The sequence below is a fragment of the Pongo pygmaeus genome, chromosome 16, assembly GCF_028885625.2.
Source record: "Pongo pygmaeus isolate AG05252 chromosome 16, NHGRI_mPonPyg2-v2.0_pri, whole genome shotgun sequence".
NCBI lineage: Eukaryota > Metazoa > Chordata > Mammalia > Primates > Hominidae > Pongo > Pongo pygmaeus.
Window position 1 is genome coordinate 62,554,296 of NC_072389.2, and position 19,321 is coordinate 62,573,616.

Below are 19,321 nucleotides of genomic sequence, written 5' to 3' on the forward strand. Positions count from 1 at the left end.
CCAAGTCAGATGTTCATTGTGAAGCCCTTGTGGGTTTTAAAGCCTTCATTAAGCCTTTCCTAACTTCAGCCTAGCATCAGGAAAGCTTTCAAGCAACTAGTTTGTTGATCCCTCTTTGCTCAAAAATGTATCCTTTGAGAATAAAGGGCTTTGATGAAGAAGGTTGGAAAGGTTTGGTGGAACAATCATTAATGGCCATGATAATCTAATACTGTAGGGGCGACTGTGCTATTAAATATACTTTATTCTTTAAAGGAGTAAAAGTACTTGTAAAGGAACCTGCATCATAAATCTACCTACAATTTTTAAATCTCTGGTGCAAAAATGGAAGTTTTTTTTTCTTCTCCCTTTGCTTAGAAGAAATGGGGAGTGAGGCTGTTGGATTGAGGCCCCAGTGCCTTGTAGGGTACATCTTTTTGTTGTGTAAATGGATGTTGGGCTTTTATTTGGCAGTACTTAACACATGGGCGCAGGTGCTGCCAGATGAGTCAGCTCATCGAAGTGCAGACTGAATGGAATATCCGGCTTGGCAAGTAGTAATCTAGAAGGAGCAGCATGGGTCTGAGCTTTTTAGTTTTTATTAAGGCTAAAGTAGAGATACCATCTTTTTGGTTGTTTGCCTTCCTTCTTTTTTGTGTTCTTCCCCCGCCTTCTCTACCGTGTGATACATGAAAAGTCGAATTTGAAATCCTCTTTGTAACTCAGTTCCAGATGGATCTGAGTTTTATGCAGCCTAGGGCAGCTGTGCTCTGAACCTGCAGCCTACCTGGAAGGTTGGCTTGCAGCTGCAGGCATTCTTAAAAGCTTTTGCTTGCCTAAGCACTTGGGCCCACTAGAGACTGAATAGCTGCTTGATAAACAAAATGAACACAATGCCTCAAATCATTATTCTCGAAGACAGGAATTTTTTTTCAGCAGCAGCTAAAAATAGTTGGGAAATTTACATTTTAACAGTTGTGTGCTATGCAGGGGTAGGTGGTTCAACAGTATAACAGATGATTTCTGTTAAATTAACAGAAATCATATTAAAACTGACAGTACTGCTAAAACATATAACAGTGCAATTTTCTTGTAATTTATTACTATAATTCAATGGGTAATAAAAGTTAAATTACACATTAATATTTAGTAGAACTATACAGGTTAAAAAAACAGATTAGTGAATGAAAAATTCATCTCATTTCTTAACCTGACATTAAGAAACAGTGTATTTTCAGTGTTCCATAGTTCTTTGATTTTAAAAGCAGTAGGCAAAATGGACAGAACAGCCTGGAAAGAGAGTAGACACTGGAGGTCCCCAGCATTTCTTACATTTGTAATCATAATAACATTCATTACTTGGAGGTAGGTAGTTCTCTGTATTGTGTCAGGTATCTGGAACAAGTCACTGAGTTCTCATGAAACCTTGATTTCTTTGAGAACCATTAGGAAATTTTGCAGGCCAAGCCTACTTATATATTGTATTTTACTAGCTATATTAGTATATATTAAATGTTATTAAGGATGTATAAATAACAAATTCATTTTAATTAATTGAAAGTATGTTTTAGATAAAATGCTGTGTTGAAACCTCAGGGTCTTTTTGTTTTATTTTGGTTTTTTTGAGGCAAGATCTCACTCTGTCACACAGGCTGGAGTGCAGTGACACAATCACCGCAAACTGCAGCCCTGACCTCCCTGGCTCAAGTGACCCTCCCACCTCATCCTCCCAAGTAGCAGGGACTACAGGGATGGGCCACCACGACTGGCTTTTTTTTTTTTTTTTTTTTTTTGTAGAGACGAGGAGGTCTCTCTCCAGGCCAGGGTGGTCTCGAACTCCTGGGCTCTGTGCTTCTCCTGCCACAGCCTCTCAAAGTGCTGGGATTGTAGGTGTGAGCCACCACACCTGGCTGAAATCTCAAGTATTTAAAAAAGGAAACAGAAAAACCTTAAAGACAGATATTTTTCCCACTTCTAGGATTAACTGAAAAGATTTGAAAAGAAAATACTTTAATAAATAATGACAAAATATGTCCTAAGAACACTTAAGGTTATACTGTTTACCTTCTCAGGATCTAAAATGGAATTTTAAGTTGTGATTTCCTATTTCAGAGCTTTTATTGAAAAATATGCAAACTATAAACTTTTGATATGCAAACTGTAAGAAAAATTGAGTATTAAAAATGAAAATTGACTATGTATATTTTATTTTATGATAATTTGAATATTATACTTTCCAAACCATATTGGAAATTTGGCAGTAGCATTCAGGATTTCATCAGTTTGCTACTTGTTCATTCTATCTTTAATCTGTAAAATATATGTTACTTTTTCTAAAGAAACAGTGAAAGGACTAAGTATCGCTGATACTGATACAAAAAATAATAGGCAGGGTTACTTATCATGCAAAGCATTGATAATCTGTATAATTTGATCATGTAGCATTGATTAGAGACTTTTTTTGTAAACTGATTTATATTTAGGTATCATAAGTGCATAACTCAGCTTCTCTGTTCCTCTCTGCAGAGCAACTGAATAGTAACTTTTGTTTGTGGATGAAGGTGTAACTAGGCTGTATTAAATATCACTAGAGCAGTATAGTCAGTAACATTAAGTGAATGGTTCACCCAAATCTGCCCAGCTCAGTTACTGATTGGCTGTATAGCCTTAGATTAGTCAGCCCTTAGGATGTTTGGAATGGGAAATTTGAAGTTCCTTTCAGGTTTAAATTGCTACATACTTACGGTTTTAAAACTGATATGCTCAATAAATAACCAAAAAAGAATAGTGAGCATAGTTTTCTTCCTCCTGATGAAGAAGTGATGTTTTTAAAGCACATGAGATTCTCCACTTGCTTTTCTAGACAGATTTAAAGATTGGGAAAAGTGGACTTTTGTAGCAGCAACAGTAGAATAATGCTTGGACACCGAGAATTCAAACATATACAAACACCATAATTGTCTTCCGGGACCTCACTATCTTATATGAGAAACAAGCATTCAGGGAATTAATTATATTGCAGTGAAGCAAGGGTGTGTACCAAGTGCTCTGGTGACATAGGGTAGGTAGAACTAACCCTAGTATAGTGACTTCAGGAAGAGTTGACGTTTAAGTTGTGTCTGGAAAGATACATAGCAGCTCATCTGTTAGAGAAGGAGAGAATGGACCAGACAGGTAAAAGGCCTGGAGGTGTGAAAAAATAAACACGTGTTGAGGTCACATCTAAAAGTACAGCATTGCTAGATTATATACAAGTTGCAACCTTTGTAATTTTCCTATAGCAAACCCACTCTTCTACTCCAGAGGTAGATTGAGTGGGGGAACACATAAAATCAGTGCAGATATGAGAAGAGATAAGTTGTCATAGCAGTCTACCCTGGATAAATAACTCAACTGTTCTGGCCAAGAGATAATGGAAGGCATTTATAATTGTTAAAGTTTTATCTGGGAGTTTCCAAAGGCATGGGTGGTACTTTGGCTTTGTAGGGTGTTTTGCTTCTGTTTTAGGGTTCTTAAACCTCCCCTCCCATTCTCTAACTGCCAACTCTTGTCTTTGTTCTTTGCATGTACATCAGCTGTTTTTCATCTATATCAGATCTTAACTAAGATACAAAGTTCAAGGGAATTTTGAATCTCTGGGTGGGGATTTGGGGCAGGGTTTTTTCCTGGTAATTTGTGGGGGAAGAAAAGGAAACATTTGTAATATATTTGTTAGCATCCTTTACAGCCTCAGTGTCACTGTGTTGTTAGTGGTGCAAGACTTCATGTGTGAGGAACTTTGTTAACCATTACCCATATCCTAATCTTCAACCTTTTGCCAAACAACTCTATAACTGATATTCCCTACTTACAAATAAGAAAATTAAGACTCAAAGACATAAATTAACTTGCCAAAAATCACACATAGGGCCAAAATTACAACCTAACTTAATATCAAACACCATTTTCTTTTTGAGTGTTAAAATCTGATTCTTTAATACCTTGGTTTATTCAGAAAATATCTTGCTTAGTATATTAAATTAAAACTTAAATTTATTCTGTCAATTGTGTTTTTACTGATCAAATTCATTTTTATTTGGCTTTGTTGTTTAAGGACCTACAGTAGTAGAAAACCACAGACTTCCCAATTAAGCATGTAATGGATTTTATTTATCTGCCCTCAGCTTTTTTTTTTTTTTTTTTTTTTTTTTTTTAAGACAGAGTCTTGCTCTGTCGCCCAGGCTGGAGTGCAGTGGCATGATCTCAGCTCACTGCAAGCTCCGCCTCCCAGGTTCATGCCATTCTCCTGCCTCAGCCTCCCAAGTAGCTGGGACTACAGGTGCCTGCCACCACACCCGGCTAATTTTTCATATTTTTAGTAGAGATAGGGTTTCACCGCTATAGCCAGGATGGTCTCGATCTCCCGACCTCATGATCCACCTACCTCAGCCTCCCAAAGTGCTGGGATTACAGGTGTGAGCCACCACACCCGGCCTGCCCTCAGCTTTTTATTTTGTAACCTTGGAGAAGTTGCTGTTAAGTTCTTGGAACCTCCAGTTTCTATTTGTAAAAGGGGATGACAATGCCTATCTCAGATGTTATTGTGAGAGTATTATGTACCTACTGTAAGTGTGGTGTATCCTAGATACTCAGTAAATGTTCCTTCATTATTATAGCTAGTTCATACCACTACAGCCTGAACTTTAAAGAAGTTTAGCATTTCATTTTTACCAAATTTTGATGAAAAGCAAACAAAAAAAAGTTTGAAGATATATAAAAAAGGATAAGTATTATACTGAAATAAAAAGTTTTCACGTTACCTCCACCTGTGTATATAATGTATGTGCCTGGCACCTAATGACGGCATGGTAAATTGTAGCAGCTCCTATTGTTGTTTAGAAAGCATTCACTTGCAGAAAAACAATCTACAAAAGGAAGGAAAACTTGTTGAATCAAATCTGGCTGCCCCTAGAATTCATTCTAATTATTTTTGTTTTCTGAACTCTCAGGAGTCGACGCTTTTTTTTTCCTTTTTTAAATCACTGGTTGAACATCTTTATGGCCCTCTGAAGCATTTCTCAGATGCAGAAAAGTTTCGTTGCTCTTTATTCTTTATTTCTTAAGTTAGTGTTAATATTTCCAAATATAGATCATTTTCTTTTATATGCTGCAGTAGATAATAGAATTCTGAAGAAGCAAGATATATCAGAACAAGTCTTTCCAAAATGTAAGTAAATACCTAGAGAGATTTGAAATGCCTTCCTAGACCCAAATACCTAAAGTTGTATTCTTGTTCTATAGCAATTGAAAATACCTTTTTCATATCAAATATTAACTCTGCATCAAAATGACGTGTCTTACAAGTTTTGAATATAACTTGTTTGCAGTCCCATACGTAGCCTAATGATATGATTATTTGTTTCTTAATCAAGTGTCATGCTAAAGTGTGTATGTGTATATTCCCACAAAAGCTTTTACTGTAATTTCTTGGTTAAACTCTCAAAGTATAATTTACCCCATCAAGAAAAATATTTTGTCGGGGCATGGTGGCTGTAGTCCCAAGGCAGGAGGATCACTTGAGCCCAAGAGTTCAAGACCAGCCTGAGCAACCTAGTGAGACCCTGTCACTGTAAAAAAAATTAGCCAGATGTGATTGGCACCCCCTGTGGTTCTGTCTACTTCGGAGGCTAAAGTGGGAGGATCACTTGAGCCCACCATGTTCACTCCACTGCACTCCAGCCTGGGCGACAGAGGAAGAGTCTGCCAGCAAAAAAAAATTTGCTAACTCTTCTCCACCACTATAAGGAACTTTATTGTTTCTGACATGAATCAAAACAGCTTAGACTCTACTTTTTCTTGGTTTGATGCAGACAGCTACAAAGTTCAGTGGCCCTTGAATTAGTCATTGACTGTAATTTAGAAAGTGATGAGGCCAGGCATAGTGGCTCATGTAATCCCAGCACTTTGGGAGGCCAAGGTGGGAGTATCCCGTGAATCCAGGAGTTTGAGACCAGCCTAGGCCACATAGTGAGACCTTGTCTACACACACACACACACAAATATTTTTAAAAACTGTCCAGGTATGGTGGCATGTGCCTGTAGTCTCACCTCCTTGAGAGGCTAAGGCAGGAGTATCTCTTGATACTCCTGAAAGAGTTCAAGGCTGCAGTGAGCTGTGATTTCACCACTGCACACCAGCCTGGGTGACAGATCCAAGACTCTGTCTCAAAAAAAAAAAAAAGAAAAAGAAAAAAGGTAAGAAAGTGGTGCCTTTCTTTCTCCTAAAGTTTTTATGGAATTTCATTTTGTTGGGAATGGCTCTTTTTAAAAAAATGTGAATTTTTAGTCATTTGTTATCATAAATTTGAAAATGTAGGGATACCTTTTGAGACAATTGGAAATATCCTGAGATATTCCCAAACCATAAAGACTACTAGACCATGTCTAATAATCTATCATGCTGCTATACATACTAAGTAGAATAAGAATATTCAAAAGAAAAAAAATACTAAATCCTGAGGGTGTCTAAACTGAAGATTTTTTTTTTTTGATAGGAAAGAGATGACAAACAGAACTTTCTGGGATGGGTGGAAATGAATAATTATAAAACTATGATTTAAGAGCTTGCTAGCCATCTGAACCAGTAAGAAAAAGGTCAAGAGTTAGAACTATAGAGAAACTGATAGCTCCAGTTTATCCATGAAAATAGTAAGATGAACAGCAAGAAAAATACTCTGTGAGTAGAGTCCTATGGAAGTCACTAGGAAGCCAAGATAACAGAGTGTGTTTATAGGCAATTATCCAGTCCGGCCAGGCGCAGTGGCTTTCACCTATAAACCCAAAACTTTGGGAGGTGGAGGCGGGCAGATCATTTGAGCCCAGGAGTTCGAGATCTGCCTAGCCAACATAATAGAACCCCGCCTCTATAAAGAAATACAAAAATTAGCCAGCATGGTGTTGTGTGCCTATAGTCCCAGCTACTCTGAGAGAGCATTGCTTGAACCCTAGAGGTTGAGATTGCAGTGAGCCGGGATCACTCCACTGCACTCCAGCCTGGGTGAACGACTGAGACCCTGTCTTAAAAAAAATAAAAATAAAAACAAACAATTATCTAAGGCCCTTAAGACTAGCAAGAAATCTACTGATTCTGGAATAAATCGTATTTACATAAAGTACCAGCTTTTGCTGAACTTCATGAGTAAACCCTCCAGATCTTGAACATGAGTTAGAATAGGTATTTGCTTAGTTCCTTGGGCAAACAGCATAGAGAACACACAACAACTGTACGTACTTAAGAGTTTCTTATTTCGGGCTGTTAGATAAGGTATCTCTATTTGAAGGCTACTGTGATACAAAATTTCCAAAGTGGCTTATTCATTCTCTGACCTTATAGGTCAGACTAGCAGAAAAATCTTTGTATGTGTAAAGTACGTAAATGGATTATCCTATAATCCATTCCAAACTTATATTCAGTTTAGTCATTAAGTGAAAGATTTTTTTTTCATACATTAATAAGAAGTAGCCACTGTTTATGCTGACAGTAACCACTCTTTAGAACAGTGTCAGAATTAATAGCCTTTAATGTGTAGTTCTAAGATGTTGATTTTTGTGAGAAGTCAGTAATGTCTTTGATGTAATTTCAAACCAAAAAGCAGAAGGAAAAGTAACCAATGAGTGAGTCCTATAGATCCAATTGTACTGATATGGCTGTATACAGTGATACTTGTTATTGTTATTTTCTGACTTCTCTATTCTTTTTAAAAGAAGAACATGGCTACATTTCATTTACAGGTAGCTTTTAAGGTTTATTGAACTCTTTGGCAGCTGATAAGATCTTTGAGACTTCACAAACCAGATGTAGGATAAAGCGCAGTATGTGTGCGTGTTTGTAACTCATATGGTTTTTAAAGGATATATGGATGAATTATGTAAATGCCTTAGAGTTTAAGGCCACTCTCAGGGTGTTCAGCATTAGTAAAACCATTACTTTTTTTTGTTTTAATTTTTACCTAATATGATAAAGGATTGTTTTTTCAAGTATGAAAAAGAAGGATTAGATTAAGAAATTCACGTTTTTATCACCAGGGATGCTTGGAGCTCTAAATTCCTTTCTTTCTAAGTTAGGGAAGACATTTACATTCTAAGTAATTTGCTTACATGAAATTTACTTTCACTAATGCTCCCTTTGTAATGATTTTGTTTGAAAAGTTATTTGTTGCACTTATATCTTATTTCAAAGACTGTAATGTATGCTGTATAGCTACATTTGTAATTAAAGTTCTAAGCATTTTAAAAACATTGCTAGTCTCAGGATGGTTTCTAAGTACTCTCTTAAGTTTATATTCATTGAATAGATTTCAAAGACATTTTAAAGTACTGACCATTCAAAGGTTTTGTCTTTTTATTATCTATAATAGTTTAATACCTAATCCAGTATCCGTAATGTGCCAATATTTTGTCAGTTTTCAAAAATAATTGGTTCTAGAAATTATGTTTTATGCCAAATTTGCTTAGAACCAACTTACATCTTAGCCTGAATTTCTACTTTTCCTCAATGCACTAGACCAGGGGTCAGCAAACTTTCTATAAAGGGGTATGTAGTAGATGTATTTGGTTTTGTGGGCCAGTTGTCTCTGATGCAGCTACTAAACTTTGCTGTTGTAGCACAAGAGCAGCCACAAATGATACATAATACATGGGCATAGCTGTATTCCAATAAAACTTTATTTATGAAAATAGAAGTTTGCCAACCTGCACTAGATTTAAAGAAAAGGTAAATATAGTTCCAGTGAAAAACAGACCTAAAGAGTTAAAAATAAAATTAAATACTTCTTAGTCCTCTTCCTTGGTTTTATTAAGATCCACTACCTTGTATTCTTTTTTTTTTTTTTTTTTTTTTCTGAGACAGAGTCTTGCTCTGTTGCCCAGGCTGGAGTGCAGTGGCACGATCTCAGCTCACTGCATCCTCCACCTCCTGGGCTGAAGTGATTTTCCTGCCTCAGCCTTCCGAGTACAGGTGTGCACCACCATGCCCGGCTAATTTTTGTATTTTTAGTAGAGAAGGGGTTTCACTATGTTGGCCAGGCTGGTGTCGAACTTCTGACCTAGTGATCTGCCTGCCTCGGCCTCCCATAGTACTGAGATTACAGGCATAAGCCATCACGCCCGGCCTCATTACCTTGTATTCTTTAGTGCCTTAAGACCCTGGGCATTGGGCCAGAGTTTATTGTATTGACAGACACTTTCCAGGACCTTTATTTGCCTTACTCTAAAATGTTCCTAGCTAGAATAATGGTAAAGCCTCAATTTATAAAGTGGGTGCTACAGTGTCATAACTTTTCTAGGGTTTAAGTGTCATGTTAGGTAATAATATGCAGGACGTCAAAAGCAGCCCATGTATAGAAGTATTAATAAATGCTTATTTGAAACAATTAGATTTAAATTCAAATAGTTTGTATTTAAATGATTTGACTTTTATAAGCAGTCCTACTAAAATTTTTAACTTAAACTTAGATATATTTGTGCCAATCACCATTTTTTTTCCTGTTCCAACTTTCTGATAGAACCTAAAGCTGGGCCGTAGTGCCCAGCAGTTTGGGAGGCCAAGATGGGAGGAGTGTTTGAGCCTAGAAGTTCAAGACCAACCTAGGCAACATAGCAAGACCCTGTCTCTACAGGAAAAAAAGCAAAAAGAAAAGGAAAAAAAAAAATTTGGTCATGGTGGTGTGTGCCTGTAGTACTAGGTACTCAGGAGGCTAAGGTTGGAAGGATGGCTTAAGCCTGGGAGGTTCAGGCTGTAGTGAGCTGTGATCACGCAACTACACTCCAACCTGGGTGACAGAACAAGACCCTGTCCCCAAAAAAACAAAAAAACAGAAGAACCTAAAGTTAAAGATAGTTGCTGGCAGCTTGGGAATCGGTTCCAACCCAAGTATGACTGTGAAACCGATTCTTTTGAATCATGTGTCATGTTTCTGGTCTAAACATAAAACCTTCATACAAAAATTAAGAATATCTTCCATCCCTAGAAAATTCATTTTTTCAACGTTAATCCCTATGAATCTAAGTAAATTTTATATGGTTCTTAAATGGTTTCCTTTTTTGCTCTTATGAGGCTAGTATTAATAATAAATAATAAATAAGCCGGGCGCGGTGGCTTACGCCTGTAGTAATCCCAGTATTTTGGGAGGCCAAGGCAGGCGGATCACTTAAGGTCAGGAGTTTGAGGCCAGCCTGACCAACATGGTGAAACCCCATCTCTACTAAAAATACAAAAATTAGCCAGGCATGGTGGGGCATGCCTGTAATCCCAGCAACTTGGGAGGCTGAGGCAGGAGAATCACTTGAACCCAGGAGGTGGAGGTTGCAGTGAGCTGAGATAAAGATCGCACCATTGCACGCCAGCCTGGGCAACAAAAGTAAAACTCCGTCTCAAAAAACAACAACAAAAATAATAAGAACTAAGAAAACTTCAAGTTTTCTGACTTGAGCTTGACAATTTTTTAAACTGTCAAACTCATCATTATTTGAAATCATGATTTTCAGTATCTTCTCCAGTAACACAAAAGATATTTTAAAATTTCAAAAATCAGTAACTTAAATGAGAATTAGAAAACTTATCACTATTAGTATGGGCTCCATCTAGTAGATTCCCAGTGAGGAGAATATGAATCCCTTCTGTCAAAATCAACAAATATATACTAAGTCCTTATTTGTGAATGAAGAACTATTTTAGACTTTAGGGATTTAAATATGAATAAAATATGGACCCTGACTTCAAGATTCTTTTTTTTTTTTTTTTTAAGACAGAGTATTGCTCAGTCGCCCAGGCTGGAGTACAGTGGTGCTATCTCGACTCACTGCAACCTCCACCTCCCGGGTTCAAGCAAATCTCTGCCTCAGCCTCCCGAGTAGCTAGGATTGCAGGCGTCTGCCACCATACCCGGCTAATTTTTTTGTATTTTTAGTAGAGACGGGGTTTCACCATCTTGGCCAGGCTGGTCTTGAACTCCTGACCTCGTGATCCACCCGCCTCAGCCTCCCAAAGTGCTGGGATTACAGTTGTAAGCAACCGCACCTGGCCAAGACTCTTATATTCAAAAGATAACCATGTTCTTTGGACAAAAATACCCTTTTTTTTTTTTTTTTTTTGAGACAGTCTCTCACTCTGTCACCCAGGCTGGAGTGCAGTGGCATAATCTTGGCTCACTGCAACCTCCACCTCCTGGGCTCAAGTGATCCTCACACCTCAGCCTCCCGAGTAGCTGCAGCTAGAGGCAAGTGCCACCACAACTGGCTAATTTTTGTATTTTTTGTAGAAACAGGGTTTCACCTTGTTGCCCAGGCAGGTCTCGAACTCCTGGACTCAAGCGATCCACCCACCTTGGCCTCCCAAAGTCCTGGGATTACATGCGTGAGCCACTGCACCCAGCCTGGAAAGAAAGAACTTAAAAAAAAAAATTTTTTTTTCTTTTGAAACAGGGATTCAGTCTGTGGCCCAGGCTGGAGTACAGTGGTGCCATCATAGCTCACTGCGGCCTCAAACTCCTGGGCTCAAGCAGAGAGGCAATCCTCCCACCTCAGCCTCCTGAGTAACTGGGACTACAGGCACATGCCACTACACCCGGCTACATTTTCTGTTTTTTGTAGAAAAGAGGTTTTGCTGTGTTGCCAGGGTTGGTCTCAAACTCCTGGCCTCAAGTGATCCTCCCATCTTGGCTTCCCAAAGTGCTGGGATTACAGGCGTGAGTCACTGCGGCCAGCCCAAAATGTTTTTTTGCTGCATAATTGTTGTTCTCCAGGCACATAATGTAGTATTTAGGAAATGCTTTTTGAATTAAAGGGATAAAAATAAGGACTACAGGGCCATTATTTTATGTATCTATAATAGGAAACATCACCTGTTAATGACTTTCTGCTCTAAGCTGTACTTTTTAACTTACTTCTCTGATTGTTCAAACCTTCAATATGTTAACTGGCCTTCTTTGTATAAGAAACTGAATTATATGTCCCATTTCTCCCTTCAATTATGCAGTTAATTCCTAGTTACCAAAATAGGAGCATTTTACCAAAACCAAAACAGAAAGCAGGAAAATTACAGGTAATTCAGCCATCAGCATTAATTCTACATTGTTTTAGGATGACCTAATTAAAAATATAGGGCCATGGTCCTCACGCGAAAGAAAAGTATGGAAAACAACAATACAGGAATTATTTTTCTAAAGGAAATAACTTATGGTTTCATTGACATAAATTTGAAACAGAGGACAGTCTTATATAATATTTCTCTTACTAGAATTCTTTTCAAGAATTTAACCATTTGTGGTCACCTGTGTTGCTATCATCATTGTCTAAACCACCTTTACCTCTTAAATTCTGGCAACAGCTTTACAACTGGTCTCCCAGTTTTATTTTGTTTTTCTTTTTATTTTTAAACACAGGAACATCCTTTTAAAATCTAGGTCAGATCATATACTCCTCTGCTTAAAATCCTCCAGTAGCTTCCCTTATTGTAAAACCAACATCTTTAAAATGGCTTACAAGACACCTGCCACCTCTCAGACTTCATCTTCTACCACTCTGCCCCTCCCTTACTTCACTCTAGCCATACTCTCCTTTTTACTGCTTCTTAAAGATGTCAAGCACACTCCTACCTCAGGGCCTTTGCATCTGCAGTTCTCTTTCATAGAACACACTTTCCCTAGTATCCAAATGGGTAGTTTTCTCTTTGATCTCATATCACTCTGTCAATGAAGATCTTTTGTGACCATCCTATATAAAAGGGCAACATACCCCTAGTACCTCCTCACTCTTTTCCTGATGTATTTTTCTCTGCAGTACTTCATACGATCTGATATGGCCTAATTCGTTTATTCTTTATATGTATTACCCAGGAGCAGCATAATAAAGCAGGGATTTTATTTATGTTGTTTATTGCACCTGCAGCACAGAGGTGCATAACAGATACTTAATAACTATTTGTTGAATACATGAACAAAGGCAAATGATTAGCAATACAGCCATAGCTCTTCTTTCTAGACCATGCTCAGCTGACTCAGAGAAGGTATAAGCTACATACTAGATAATCTAAATTATCTTCAGGAGAAAGATAGCTACATAACTGTATGTTTTAACTCACTGTATTATAAAACATCTAACATGCTTAAACTTTGTAAACACTTTTCAGGGAGGAAAAGAGAGAGCTCCAGTTTTTCACCAAAAAAGTAAAAGTCTTTTCAGCAGCAGAGAACACTGTAGTTATTTCTATTTACATAGACAGTGTGCCCCTTGGATAGATAGGAATTATTAGATAGGTATTAGACTATTAGATAGGAATTAGATTAGAGCTAGGAAGTCATGCATTTGTTTTCTGATGTGAGGTCTTAGCATTAGATCGTGTTCTTATATTCATATAATCTTTATTCCCATTTTAACAACAGTAATACAGTTTGAACCTTTTTAATATAACAACCATTTCAGTCTGAAATCACCAGTGTTATGGCAAGGAAGTGTCCTCAAGGTCGCGCACCTATAAAGTTACTGTGGTGTTGCCACCCGTTTTTCACTCTTTACTCCCTTACTTTATCCTGTAAACTTTCCAACCTACATATTCATTACAGCCACATTTGTGTATAATAGTCCTGTTTACTGCTCTACTAAATTCTCCAGCCAAAAGGAGCAAAGAAACAAGTCATAGATGGGCACTGCATCTTTATTACAGAATAGTGCAGGGGCCTCAGCCCACTTACTTAAGATGAGCTCCCATATTGACTCCTTAACTCTGTGTTGCTTGCTAAAATTATAACAAAGCCATCCCTGGAGGAGATTATATATTATTTGAAGGGCATAGCCATAAATGTTTTGTTTTCCAGGTGATGCTATATTAAACATAAAGTATCTGACTTGTAGATTAACTTGCACATTATTGAGAAACCAAAATTGTTATTGAGTAAATTAAACAATGACAAAGTTAGGTAAGAGTTGTTATCTATTGGTAGGATGTCACTGCTTTTCTTTATTTTGTTTTACTATTTTGTTCAAGATAAAGTTGATAGGTCCGGGAGCAGGGAGCAGTGGCCCACACTTCTAATCCCAGCACTTTGGGAGGGTGAGGTGGGAGGATTGCTTGAGCCCAAGAGTTCAAGACCAGGCTGGGCAACAGAGTGAGACCTTGTGTCAATTATACTTTAAAAAGAAAAAGAAAAAAGAAAGATGATGGTTTTAAATGAACATATTACTAGGCAATGGAGTTATATATAACTAGCCTTTTAGATACTTCATTTGCTGGCATAAATGTTATTAGAATACAAAACTTTTGGACTCTTGTCTTGAAACTGAGAAGTTGTAATTATGTTTTCAAATTCCTTTTTTGGTTCAGCCTTTCATTTCATGTGAGGCTTTAGACTTTTAATTATGCCTCTTGCAGGTATGATTATAAAAATACAATTTAAGGCTGGGCATGGTGGCCCATGCCTGTAATCGCAGCACTTTGGGAGGCCGAGGCTGGCAGATCGCTTGAGGCCAGGAGTTCAAGACCAGCCTGGCCAACATGGCGAAACCCTGTCTCTACTAAAAATACAAAACTTAGCAGGATGTGGTAGTACACACCTGTAATCCCAGCTACTCTGGAGGCTTAGGCATGAGAATGACTTGATCCCAAGAGGTGGAGGTTGCAGTGAGCCAAGATTGCACCAGTGCACTCCAGCCTGGGCAACAAAGCAGGACTTTGAGACACACACACACACACACACACTCACACACGCACACACACACAATTTAAGATTGGTGTGGACACCTGGTATCATCTATGCCAGTGGGTCACAGCTTGAATCTTGAATCTTGAATACAACAAGATTCAAAATACATCAGAAAAAAACTAACAAATTCTGTGGATTCTATAGTTTACCAAAATAAAATGGTAACTAAACATCAGGTTTCTTTCACTGGAATTATTTCAACTCAGTATGGCAATGCTTCATTTACCTTTTAATCTGAAGTTCTGAACTGCAGTTACATGGCTTTGAGTTTTCTTTTTTGCTTTGGTTCATTTGTTGTTGTTGTTGTTTTTCTAGAGACGGTCTCTGTCACCCTCGCTAGAGTACAGTGGCACAATCATAGCTCACTGCAGGCATGAACTCCTGGGCTGAAGTGATCCTCCCACCTCAGTCTCCTAGGTAGCTGGGATTACTGGTGCACACCACCCAGTGAATTTTTTAACTTCTTGTAGAGACAGGGTCTTGCCATGTTGCCCAGGCTGGTCTCAAACTCCTGGGCTCAAGGGATCTTCCCACCTTGGCGTCCCAAAGTGGTAGGATTACAGGCATGAGCTACCATACCCTGCCTTGATTTTTCTTTTTAAGAGAGAAAAATATTTATCATAATGGAATTTAAAAAAAAGAGTCTGAGAGACAAAAATCTTTCAAAATAGGAATTCAGAGTTTTGGGGTGGAGTACATAATAAAATGTTTTATTAGTGGTGAAATGGCTAGGAAGTCTTTGGCCTAGTTTAATTCCTGCATTTTATAGAAATGGAAAATTAGGCTCAGGGAGAGTCAACTACCTACCCTAAGCCCTCTTGCCTCCTGAGAGGCAGAGCTGAAACCTGGATCCCTGTCTCCTGACTCCCAGTTTAGTGCTCTTTCGCGTTACATGATATAACTCCACAGTTTTCTGGAACCTGAGTAGCCCATCTTATATTACATAGAATACTAATGAATGATAGGGAGAATACTTCTGCCCTACTGCATACACGTGTGCTACAGCTACATAGAACAAGTAGCTTAACAAATTTCTTCCGAGTTTTGTATCTGTTTCCCAGTGTCTGTTTAGGGACACTTGTCATTGTTAGGAATAGTGAAGCATAACCAAATACTGGTCAAACACTTCTTGTTTTGCATTGTTCTTTGTTGAAAATGTATGACTGACACCATTTCCCATCTTTTTCCCTGTTGATGTCACTCTTCTTAGATGTGTTTTCAAAGTGAAGTATTTTTTGGCTTTTGTTGAGAATGGTCACCAGAATTTAGTAATAAGAAACCATTCTTAAAAGTTACGTCTTTTCATAAATTCAAGATCTGTATGATTTCTTCCAGTGAATATAGCAAAAGTTAGCTTTGCTTTTTTACTTTATTATCACAAATGTGAGGCAGGGATGATTTGGTAGACTCAATATTTATTTAGAGGTAAGAAGTATTAAAAAATTACTACCACTAGCAAGAATTTTTACTGAAACAAAAATATAGATTGGGGACCAAAAAATAACTTAATGTATACGTTACTTACAACTTTGGATTGCAGATTCTTGAAATGGTTCTGGGCTAAGATGCAGATGTTACTTCTGGTCTTTTAAAAAATTAATTTAAAATAGAATATCATGCTGTTCCATTTCTCATAAATTGAAAGGATCTGACGTCTTCCAGTTCAGAAGAAAAAAAAATCGCGCAGGCCAAAAGAAGAAACAAAAAAACGGGTGGCACTTTCTTTAAGAGACAGCTAATTTGACCCAAGACATCATGTTTACAAAAATTATTTAGCTTTACAAATGATTTTAAATGATAGCTTTGTTTGCCTGCAGTTTTGTTTTGTTAGATTGCCTAACAAGTCAATAGCGCAAAGCCTTGTGTCAATCTTAAAAGCTCTTCAGAAGTGCTGGTTTCTTAAGGAATTTAAAAACCTGGGGGTCATCCTTAACGTTTTTTTTAATGTGTGCATACACACACCATTAGGCAGTCCTTTGATTATAGAGCCATCTGCAGGAAAATTATCAAGTTGCAACATAGTTAATGATTCTCTTACCGTGTTACTTCAAGTGGTAAATCAGAAGTGACAAACTGCAATTCACGTAGGGAAGGAAAGGGGAAAGAAAGGGACAGCCAAGAGATGCAGGGGCGGGGGAACCCCCCCTCTTTAATTTTTCAAAGAAAACTGCTTTGTCATTGTGAGTTTGTGATCAAAAGAAACATGCAATTTGCTTCAGATTTTACATATTCTCAGTAATTATATAGTTCTGTCTCATTTGAAGGGTTATCTAATGATTGCCTTTTAGAAGCTTTGTATGATCTGTCAGTTCTGTTCATGTTGATGTCGGAGGGATACAATTTATTCACCTCAGAAAGAGATTTATTTGCTTTCTTCTCCAGGAGGTATGGCTGTTTTTACATGTCCTCATTATAGTCATATGGTTGTCAAAAGTAAATTAATTGTTCTTTTGCCTTAAAAATGCAGTGTACAGAGGTGATTGTTTCCATTGGCTATATAGGTAGGTGTTTTCTATTTTGTTAATCATTAAGCATTTCTGAAACTCAATTTAGACTTGAGATATTTGTAAAGAAACAGTATGACATCTGATATCCTGTATCTGAGACAGATGCTATTTTATGAATTTTAGCATGTGTCTTTACACTGTGTTGAGAAATGTGTATTTGTATGTGTTGATATCCAAATAAATTATTTACCAGTACTCAGACTAATCTTTAATATCCACTAGTTATTGGTTTGGTTAAGATTTTGGTAATCACAATTGAGGCTTAATTGGAACAGTTTTTTTCATGGAGTGCCACTTGAGTAAAGATCACAAAAATCAAGTCTTTGATTTTTAAGATTTTCATACCGTGGAAAGATAGTAATTAGAAGCCTTTTTACTGATAGACTGGGTACCAGCAAGATGGGAGTGATCGTTGAATTAAAAGATGCACTATTGATTTTAGATCAATAACACTATTAACTTGAAATAATATGCATTGAATGCTAGTGGATTGGTTTGAAAATGATGCATTATTTCACTGGAGTTTTATATTTTTTATTTCTTTCTTGCAGAAGTAAAATTTTCTAAAATGTAAGGGTATTAGAAAAACCAGAAGAACAACTTTCTGAACATATTTACAAAGTAGCATATACTACCAGAGAAGTCTGCAATATAATGTTCAGATATAAAACCTGGAATTTTGATGTCTGACTTGATTAGCAAGGCTAACTAAAATACTGCACATGTGAGAGACAGCATTCACTCACATGTCATCTCTTTACAAGGTAGATGAGGAAGAAGAGGCATTGGGGAAGGTTCTTTTGCTTTGAATTTGTTCACTTACAGATTCTCTCACTATCCTCTTAAATCTATCCTCACGCCTACCTCCCTTGCAGCCAATAATTTATTATTTACTGAGTTCATCCTTTAGGAAAATATAGAGTTCATTCGTGGAGTTATTCATGTGTCAGCTTTTAAGTTTGGCTTCATTTATTACTCTGAAAGTCTGTTTTCCAAGATTTGATTCACTTAGAAATAATGTTGAAACTTTTCATGAGGAATATTATGAGTGGGTTTTAGGTTTACTTTTCCAGCCAGATCTTCTGGCTTTTGGGACAGTGGAATGTTGCATGTTTGTTTTAGAAGAATATACAGTAAGATTAACCACTAACTGGCCTATGTTAACTAATTCAATATACATAATTCACTTCAATTAAAAATTTTCTTTCAAAAACTATTTAGAATTTTATGTTACCTTTAGAAACATTCTTGCTTATGGATCATTTAAAAATAGCTATAACTGTTATAGTGATCCAAATATCAGGATAAAAATGAGCTAATAAAGTAGATAAAAATACTGCGTGGATAACTCTAAGAAATTTTATATAGCTCTCCAAGGAAGATCTGTTTCCCAATCAACAGAAGAGTAAGATGGAAGAGGGGAATTTTGCCTGGAAACCTGGAGTTTAAACTGAAGTTTCCAGAGAGCTCTTACTTGGTAGACTTTTTGAAAACGTCTTTTCCTATATCGTCAGTAAAGAAGTAACTTGTTTAGGCAAAGCACATTATGGCTTTTTCTTGCCTAGTTTAGGTCTGTGCTTAATGACTATCGGAATAGCAGCAAACATAACATCCTGATAACATTTGGGAGGAAAAGGCATATTTGAAAATTGGTGAAATGCAATAATCTTTAAACCAGGAATCATCAGTTTGCTAATAAAAGGTGTATGGCTCCAAGTTATGTATTTTTTCAGGGTCCTCTGGCATTTTCATTAATTATTTTGCTAGTGTGTACAATGATTCCTATCTTGCTGTAAAACTTGGTGATTTTTTTATATTGTTGAACTAGGTGATATGACTATTGAGTCAGATCACATAACCTTAGAGTAACACATAAGTGATTATGTAGAGTTGTGGGTGGAAACAATTCTGGATAAAAAGTGCATGACAATTCAGAGCTCCTGTGCAGGCAGCCTGTCTGAAATCAAGTTTAAAAATTGGCCCTGTCTCCAGCTGACTCGTTTTGTCAGACTGAGTCACAGGATTAACCCTTGACATGTTCCTTTAAAAAAAAAAACAAAAAAAACACAAAGATTAAACAACTGCATTTACTAAAGCAGC

The 19,321-nt window shown here is 37.2% G+C and overlaps 1 protein-coding gene across 12 annotated transcripts in view; it reads left to right on the plus strand.

The window, feature by feature from the left end:
• Positions 1 to 19,321, plus strand: part of TCF12 (transcription factor 12) — a 374,951-nt gene that overhangs the window by 283,783 nt on the left and 71,847 nt on the right. The window lies entirely within an intron of this gene.